General features: G+C 40.6%; 1 long non-coding RNA gene across 1 annotated transcript in view; it reads left to right on the top strand.

The window, feature by feature from the left end:
- The first annotated feature begins 401 nt into the window (after positions 1-401).
- LOC101943800 (uncharacterized) overlaps positions 402-9,995 on the top strand; it is a 52,462-nt gene continuing 42,868 nt past the window's right edge. The window contains exon 1 of the long non-coding RNA XR_254833.4: positions 402-554. This is a non-coding gene — a long non-coding RNA (uncharacterized LOC101943800). The remainder of the gene's footprint in view (positions 555-9,995) is intronic.

The raw sequence follows: 9,995 nt of genomic DNA, 5'->3' as shown, positions 1-9,995 counted from the left end.
TCTAACTGTTGAAGGCCAAACAATTTCAAAGGGTTATTTATTCATTGGGCACTTATTAATGATTATAGCCTGTTTGAAAGTTGTCATATAGTCTGTGTCAAATTTCAGGCATATCGTTGTAAACCCAGGCAGCCTTTTACAATCCTTGGCCATGTATAATTTGTTATAAAGGCAGATATGAGTTTTCAGAAATGACATGGAAGGTGTCAGTTGTTTGCAAAAAATATTCTCTCATCATTTGGTTAGCTGTAACTAAATGTAAATCTTCAAAGGTATTTAAATCATTTTCAATCTACCCAGGCTCTTTGGTATTTTCTCCACCATAATGCAAATTAAGTAAAGTGGACTTAAATAACATGACAGCAAACTGTTCAGAGTTCACACATGCTCTTCATGGTAACTTGATTCTGCAGAGATTTAATGGTCCCTATGAGACTGATTATGGTGGAGAAACACATACATATATGTAATGTGTCCTCTGTATAGATAGTGCACTATCTACATCCTCCACACTTCCGATGTTCGCTTGTTGATTTCTTCCCTCCTGCCTCAAGGTACTTTTTATCCTTATTTTGGGGAATTAAGGTATTAAGCACTACAGGATATTTTGATAGCACTTAAAACACAATGATTTTTGCTTTGTGTATTGAATATCAGCCGTGTGTGTGTGTGTATGTGTGTGTGTGTGAACTTTTATTAATTTGTTTGGAGGAATGAGAGAAAACTAATTATATCCACAAAGGCTGCTACCATCTAACAAGCCTCCGTGAGGTTCTTAAGGGATTATGCTCACACATACTAATTAGTACATGTCCTGGAAAGCACTATATCTGGTTATGACTGAATGCATAGTCAAATTTATTATTTAGGCCTTAATTCTAATATTTACACATTGTTAGGGCAGTTTACTCCAATTAAAGTCACATATAGGGAAAGACAAAGTAGTGATCATGCAAATATTTCTACTAGAACTGGACCCAATCACTCAGCCTTTTTCTTGAGATCTGTTGATGATAAGGATGCAGAATCATTTTGAAGCAATCTATCCAAAAGGTCATCTTCCCACTCCTATAATTCTATACAAGTCGCCTCGCCCCTGGAGCCTTTCACACTGTCAAATTCAAACATCTTACCTTAAAGGCCTTATAAAATCTTGACCCTCACAAATTTTTGATCCTCCCCCTATCATTTTACCATTTTGTCAATAGACAGGAAGGGAAGGGGAGATGAGGGAAAGAGGGAGAAATGTTAAGTTATGGGTTTTGTCAAAAAGAAATTAAACCCACATTTTTTGCTAAAATTTCAGTTTTGAAAAATGGCTACTTTTCATCAACAAATATTTTGGTTTGAAAAATTTCAACCAGATCTAGCTCTTCCTTTAGATCCTCCTTTATATTTCCTCTTGAAACCATTGCCCTCCCCTGCCCCCATTAACATAGGCCTCCCTTCTTACCAGAATCAAATCCTACGAGATACTGCAGCCATTCAGAATCTCAAACCACTTCAGTTTCCTGCTCTTTGCAATATACTTTTTACAGTATACTGTATACTCTATTAGTCTAAATAAAACAATGTAAATAGGAAAAGGTTACGTTCAAAGTATTATTACATTTTATTCAAATCAGTTACATTCCTCTATCCTTCTTAGTCAGGCTTATTTTTTGTAAGGTGTTCTGTTATGGTTTGAAAAATAACTATAAGAAATGGAGCACATATTTCATATCAGCTTCCACTCTGCCTTTTGTGTAATTTCTGTTTAATTTACTGACTAAAAATACTCCCTGTGCTGCAGAGTCAATAAATCCATATTCTATTCTGCTTCATGCATCACAATGAACAGAAAAACTGGCTGATAAGGGCCAAATTCTCTCCAAAAAGGATTAGGATATGGCCTCTAAACATTGGCATTATTCCATAACTTGTTTCATAAAAAATCTGACAACTCCAAGAGTGTCTGACTGCTCTAAGAGTGTCAGTTTTTATCGCAAATCAAATGTGCCATTACTGGGTTCGATGACTATTGTTATGATATAGGATATGTTACTGAATATATGTAGCTTCTAAATGTCTAAAATTCATTGATTAGGATTCCTGTTTAACTAAGGTGTTTATTATGCAGAAAGAATGGTTTGCCTCCAAATGGAATTAATTCACCATGTGAAGCAGAAATAAATATATCCCCCCCTGCCCCCGACTGCTTTATGGTAGCTATTCTTTTCCTGGCTTTTGAAGTTTATTTCACATTAGAAGCATATGCTAGAAGAATGACTAACACAAAAGGCAATGTGCAGGAATTTCCTTTCCCCGATAAAGATACTGGGCCGAATTCATCCCTGGTATAACTGCTGGAGTCAGTGCAGACATGCATTTGGCTTGTTGTATTTAGCAAACAAGGGAAGATTGTTTTTTAAGTACAGATGGCTGGTGCAAGCAAGTCTTCTCAAATTGGCCTAGAAAAATAAAACCAAAACAGCAGCTCAGGTTTAATGTGGTGGTCAAGTTCAATTTTAACCCAATTATAGCTAACCTCCAAGCTTTTTGAAAACCCACTGGATTAGTGTGAGACAAATACAGTCTTAATAAGATGCGTAACTTGTAATCCCTATTATCCTTACTAACAGATGGGAGGAGGCGAGGGCCAGTCCTTTAAAAAGTCTTTTGAAACTAGCGTCTGTGTGGCATCAAATTAGGACATGGAAGGAACAGGAATTTCTGAATATACATTTGTGGGAATTGTATAGCCTAATTATTTTTACAGGCTGTATAGACTCAGCCCCTATAGTGAGAGTGAGAGGGACTAAAAACCCCTGTTACTGAGCAGAGATGCTTCAACAGGTACCTGCCTTTATTAAATGGATTACCAAGGAGCCAAACCATTTGAGAATTTGGCAGGTTCTGGCTTTTAGAGAGAAATGCCTAAAACTATCCAAAAACAAGAGCTTTTGAACAGCTCTCTTTTTTTGCGTCTCTGTCCATGTAAGTTTTTATAATGCACCCATCACCATGAGCACTTTGGAGAACTGGAAAGTAGATCCATTGATATCAGCAGGCAAGTGTGCTAGTGAAAATTCTTTTTACTCATTCAGGCTCAAAATAAACTGTTAGAAGCTTATTTTGCTCACTTGGAGCTCAACCCTGAGGTGTGCATGTTCAGTAAAGTAAAGGGGAAGATACCTTTATATTTCCCGTGATCCTTGGCCCATCAGGGGGCAAAATAGCTCACAGCACAAATATATGAGAGAGAACAACCCTCCTCCACACAATACACTGTGGCGTATGAAGCAGCCACTGAGCTATAAACCCAGAAACCATCAGATCTAACCTCAGCTCTTCCACTCAACTGCTGTTAATAATTTTCTACACTTCCTAACCCTTATTGATCATCCCCCGTAGAAGGCAATTATCATTCACCCATTTTACATACACAAAACCTGAGAGATTACAGCACTTCAGGCCTACCCTGGTCTTAGCCCTTTTGCCATATGCCTTTCAGAAGATGAGGCAAATTATGTGCTTGTGTAACTCCTGCTAACATAGCATAGTTCTTTCTCCAATTCTAGTAGACAGACCACATATAGTGATTTATAAATCTGCTACTGTATCCATGCTGATGGTCCTTTGGTATATCTGACAAAAGCTTACCTCTTTGCTCTACTCAGAGTTGTTTTTCCTGAACTACTTTACAGCCAAAGTCAGAGCATATGTCCATCTCATTTATCAAGCCTGGATCAAAGGCTTAAGCAATCATAGACCATCTGAAGGGAACCTTTGTCTTCTAGTACACAGGATCTTTAGGTAGAGACATTCCCTGTACTTGAAGTGTGATTTTGTTAGCCACTTCTGTTCTGTGTGAGTAGACCTAGTAAAACTATGGTCTGATGACCATTGATGAGAATATATTTATACAGCATTAAATTTAATATCGTATAGGGTAAATTTCACTGCTGGGCCAGCATAAGAGCTGCATGTCATTAATAAGCCCTGGTTTGAGAGTTGAAATGGTGACTGACCATTGTGTAGGCTATCTGCACAGGGGTGAATTTGATCCTCAAAGAGCCCATGAATGCTGCTCACAGAAAAAATGGTTCCATGACAAATAATAGATATGAACTTTCAAAAGATTTTCCATGATGTAATAAATTAAAATATCTGTTATTCAGAGTTGTTTGAAAAGTGAGCAACCTTTAACCCAAATTAATAATCATGATTATAAAAGGGATCAGGATAATAAAGTACAACCCAGGACTTTAACTTTGTTCTTATGAGCTAAATATTTTATATACCTCTATAAATCACTCAGAGGTTCACCTTGATTTGAATCAGCAGGTTATGTGAGTAGTACAGACATCAAGAAACAGGACATAGGCAGGAAAGATGAACAGTTCTATTTTGGCATTTTTGCAGAAGTCAATGGGAGATTTGTCACTAATTTATATCAGAGCAGGTTCTTGATGCCTAGACATTGAATGAGACACCCTCTTATTCATATATAAGTGAGCCCCCTTAAGAATTTATCATAATAGCCACCTAGAATACTTTTAAAATGATTTAAAATAAAAGCTGCCCTTTCATCTACTCTGTGAACCTTTTAGTTGTTTAAGAGACCATCTATTCTCACAGCCAGCAAATGTCAGTATACCACATTAATGTCATAAATAACATATGTTTTATATAAATATGACTCATGAAATAGCATGCAAGTCATCCCTTTCATATATACCAATGCAAACATATACATATACACTAAAAATGGCTCAGTCCCACATATATTAATTACACATGTCCTTTCCACATGGTTTCAAAATTAAAGGGCTATGACTCTTCAGCCAAATAAACTGAAGCACTCTTAGTGCTTTCTAAAGTGTTCTAGGTATATATGTTTTAGAGTAACCCTTTAACAAGCATAAAATGCTAGCCTTTCTGATGCATACTCCACAGAGTATTAAAGTACACCTCTACCTCAATATAACGTGACCCGATATACCACGAATTCGGATATAACATGGTAAAGCAGTGCTCTGGGGGTGGCGGGGCTGCACACTCCGGTGGATCAAAGCAAGTTCAATATAACGCGGTTTCACCTATAGCGCGGTAAGATTTTTTTGGCTCCCGAGGACAGCGTTATATCAAGGTAGAGGTGTATATGTGTTTTTAAAGATTTTCCTAGCAACTTAGAATCTTGGTATATAAAAATGGAAAAGGCATATTAAGTATTCCAGTCCATGTCCATCACTTCAAAAATTCAGAATGTATCCCTAGAGTACATTTTCTAGTGTGTTATCCACTCTAGTGCTAAATGTCTCAAGTGATGGGACTGCCAATACTTCCCTTGGAAGATTATTCTGTACTTTTATATATTTCACCATTCTAGGCTTTTTCCTAAGTGAACCCATGGCTGGTTTCTTTCTTTGTTAGCACTCATGTTGAGAGTATAGAATAAGTATTCTGTACTGCGTCTATGCCTAATACAGCATACACTTCCTGAGACAGTGGTATAGCTGTGCTGCTGGGTATGTTTGAGGCAAGAACTAAAGCTCTACCAACTCTCCACTCCCTCCTGAGCAGGGAGGGGACAACAGAGTTTTTGTCCACTCTCATGTTGCCAGGCCAGCAGTGATGCAGGTAGCCAGCACAAGAGTATGAGGGAGAGCTCTGCCTCAGTTTATGTCCCTGTGCTGATGATGTATAGCCCAGACCACAGTTCAGCCCAAGTGCAGCCTCTTATACAATTCCATATAGTGAACTTAAGTGTCTGAGTCTATGTGCACATTTTCAATGACTTTTGCATCATATTCTTTAATGCTTTTTTTTCAAAATGGTAATTTGCATATTTTACATTCTGGAAGACATCTTTTATCTTTTTATTTAACTCTAAATCTGGCAGGAGGCAGAGGGACTGCACAGCTCATTCCTCCATAAACTCATACTTAATTAGCATAAAGTCTCTGTCTGCCTGGGGGATAGGGCACAAGACAGAAAGATGAAAATCTTCTTGACTTCACATTACTCGGTTTTCTTTTTTTCTTGAAGCATGAAACATTTGCTCTTTATCTCTGATATTAGATAGGGAAATTAGCCAAGTCTCTGATCCTTTTCTACTTAGTGTGGGAATTCTGTAACGTAACTACAGAAATCAAGTTATTTCCCTCTTGCTATCCCTAGTACTCTCAGGCTCTCAGATTGTATGCTCCTGTTTGGTTTTCCTTTTTAAAATCAAATTACTTCTAATTTGTGTTGGAAGTACACTATGTTACTATTTTATTAAAGGTGTGTTGTTGTTTTTTTACATCTCTTCTTGAGCAATGTGGGATCCTCACTACATCTACATTGTTGATCTCTGCAGTCATTGCCTGAAATTTGTCTTCTAGAGATACAAGTTGGGTGAGGTAATATCTTTTATTGGATCAACTTCTGTCGGGGAAAAAAGACAAGATTTCAGGCTTACACAGAGCTCTCCTTCAGGTCTGGGAAAGGTACTCAGAGTGTCACAGCTAAATACAAGGTTGAGCAGATTACTTAATATAATTAGTTAACACATATTTCAAGGGACCATTCAAGGTGAAGCTGCCCATTAATACCTCTCATTTAGGCCTGAAAGACATCAGGGGACAAATCCTCAACTGGTATAAATTGTCATGACTCCATTAATGAAGGTGCTTATTTACAACAGGAATATGTAAGACCCTGAATAGCATAAAATAGAAAAATATTGAATAAAACGTTCAATGTCTCTCACTGACTAGTCCTAGTCTGGGGGAGTCATGTTTTAACACTCATACCCTATCTGAATCTGCTGAAGACTGTGGATTGAAAATATTCTCTGTTTTGGTGTTCATGCACTTTGACATCCTTAAATAGTCACCAAGCCTATCCTTTGCTATTGAAAGTGAGAATTTTGTTGAATGTGTGCCTCTTGTTGGTCTATGTTGTATGCCTGTGTTACAATAGGAATCAGCCTAAATGATCACAGTGGACCCTTCTGATCATAGAGTCTATGAATGAAAACAGTGTTTTCTTGATGGTGTCAGCAAAAGTTCTCAGGACCGGTTCTAAAGTATGGCCTCCACTACTGGAGCACCCACAGGGAAAAATGGTGAACTGAGGGCACAACACGCTGGGGGGAGGGAGCAGAACTGGGCGGGAAGAGGTGGAGCTGGGCCTTGGAGGAAGGGGTGGAATGGGACAGGGTCTGGGGCAGAGCTGGGGATCAAGCACCCCCTGGCACACTAGAAAGTTGGCGCCTGTGGCCTCCACATCACAAGGTAGGCTGCTCCCCATCTTTCTTTTTTAACTGAGAAGCCACCTTTGATGTAGCTACTGAAAACAGAATCATTTGTTGCAGATTGCAGTCATTTGTTGCCAAATCTGTGTGTGTATACATGTGTGTGCAATATATTGTGAAGGGTTGTAAATCCCACACTGGGGGCTAGTCTAGACTGGCAATGTTTTAATGTGGCTTGTGTAGTCGCAGCACAGAGCTGGGAGAGAGCTCTTCCAGCACTCTAAAAAAACTACCTCCGCAAGGGGCGTAACTACCAGCGCTGGGAGCACGGCTCCCAATGCTGGTGCACTGTCTACACTGGCACTTTACAGCACTGAAAATTGCTGCACTCAGGGGCGTGTTTTTTCACACCCCTGAACGAGAAAGTTGCAGCACTGTAAAGTGCCAGTGTAGAGGAGCCCTGGTACTCAGAGGATTAACAGCAGCCTGAGAACTCTGTTAATCCACCTGCTGGTATCTGGAGGGGTGTTAAGTAGGTTAATTAGCAGGTCCACTTGTAAATGATTAAGAAGGATGTAAAGACAATGGGGCCCAGAGTTGGGGGCAAAAAACCTGATGTAATGATTAAGGTTTCCTTAAAAGGATTGCAAAAGCTTAGAGAGGACAATTACGAAAAGTTACAGCAGCAGAGTTGGTTCCTGGGGTGGGTCTCAACATAGGGGTGAGACTCCAGGGAAGCAGCATAGGGGGTGTTGGTGTTCTGCTGAGGACCAGAGTATCAAGGCAGACTGGTGAAGAACTGAATTTCAAACCTAGGAAAGGTTTAAACAGTTTATAATTTTGGTCTGGGGAATTTGTTGGAGAATTCCAGGGAAGGATCATGTGAGGCATAGCCATGAAGGAACGGTGAAGTCTGAGACCTTGGGGAGTTTGAGGGGATTAGAGGTACACAGTGGGCCAAAGAAGGCCTGGTCCCTGGGCTGGGAGCCAAAGGAAAGGAGATCCTGTGTTCCTGTACAAACCACTAGAGACGGTGGTGTGTAGTCCTCTGATATAAGGGCATAAAAGAATGTCTAAAGCCCTGAGACAAGTGGGTGTAAGTTGAGGGGCCTCCTCATCAACCGCCTCCTGGCACTGGCCAAGATGGCTATCCATCCATCATACTAGAATGAAGAAGCTGGACGGGTGGGTTCTCTGTGGCTTACTTCTGTTCCCTTGTTCAATCACTTCTCTGGGCAGAGTTCCCCTGGGCATTGTCCACTGACTCCTTGGATGTCATTGAGAAGTGGTGTGGGCTGTCCAGTGTTCTTGCTCAGTGTTTCCTTCTTATTGACCTCACTTCCATTCCTGTTTTCTCCTTTGTTGTTCCCTGTAATCAAATGATGACTGGACTTAGTGGTTCCTCCCCTTAGTTGATGGAGAGGGACTTTATTTTGGGGTTGATTTAGGCTCACCTGTCCCAGTACTTCAAATAGTATACAAACCTGCTTCAGACCCCAAAGTAAGTCCATCTTGTGCACTGATGGAGGCACAAGTCCAGTGGAAAAAAACAGTATGTTACCATGTAATTACCATGACTGTTTCATAATACATATGCACAAGGAAGTGAATTACTGTTCCATAGGCAACCTTAATTCTGGCACTTCCTAACATTTGAGTGCTTGACTTTGCACCTTATTGTTCTCTTTTTGTGAGTTTTGTGAGTAATTCCTAGAATTTTAGAAAGCCACCTGAAAAAAAAAATCAGAAATTCCCTCATGTGGCATAATAATGACAATCATATGAGCAATCAGCAGGGGTGGAATCTTTAAATTCACTGCACAAACATCTGCCTCCTGAGCTAGTAGGTTGTCATTAGAGATGAGCAAAAAATTTGGACTGAAACTTGTTTATAGATAAAAAATACAGATTCAGTGACACCAAAATGTTTTACAATTTCATCTCAATTTTTCTGACTTGTTTTTAAACAATCCTTTTTTTATTTAAAAAAATATATTTTGATATTTTCAAAGTGAAATGTTTTGTCATGACTTCGTCTGGGTACCGAGTCCATGGCTGCACCCTCTCCTCCTTTTCTCCTTCCCAAAACAACTGCCCAGGATGTTGCCCCTGCCGTTTCCAGCCTGGATGATGCCGTGCTTGAAGCTACTGAGCCCACTGATCTGATGGCCAGTGCCAAGCAGCCAGGTTTAGGGCTCTCCAGCTCACCCCTTCCTGCAGAGTTCCTAGAACAACTCATGGGCACCGACCCAGTCAGTGTCCAACATGATGTCGAGGCTGTGGTGCCAAGCCCATCACTGCACTCAAGCCCAGTATCATTGAGAGTCTCCCCACACCTGCTCAATCAGTCCCTGTGTCTGGTGAAGTGCTGCTGTACCCTGGCAGTTCAGTCGCTGAGGCCCCAATCACTCTCCTAATCCCTCCCCTTCCACCTGCCATGTTCTTGCTGCCCATGAGGTTGTTGTCTTCCCTTTCTTGGTGGGGGGCAGCCCTTGGGAGGCGGTATGCATATTCCCCTTCCTTGTTCCAACAGGCACTACTGTACTCCCTCCACTGCTCGCTCCTGTGTCAGGGCTGAGGCACACAATGCTGTGCTGCACCAGGGTTCTGCTACCTTTGAGGAAAGGGAAGAAATGCTACTGCCCAAATGCCGCAGGACCACTGATGGGACCCAGAGGACAACTGGGAGTTCATGGGCTTGGTTGAATCTATGGAACTCTCAGCCCCCACCACACTAGAGATGAACTGCACCAGTTCGTGGCAGACATGCATG

This window comes from Chrysemys picta, chromosome 5, assembly GCF_011386835.1.
Source record: "Chrysemys picta bellii isolate R12L10 chromosome 5, ASM1138683v2, whole genome shotgun sequence".
NCBI lineage: Eukaryota > Metazoa > Chordata > Testudines > Emydidae > Chrysemys > Chrysemys picta.
Note: the sequence above shows the minus strand (reverse complement) of the source record. Positions and strands in the feature narration are given on the sequence as shown.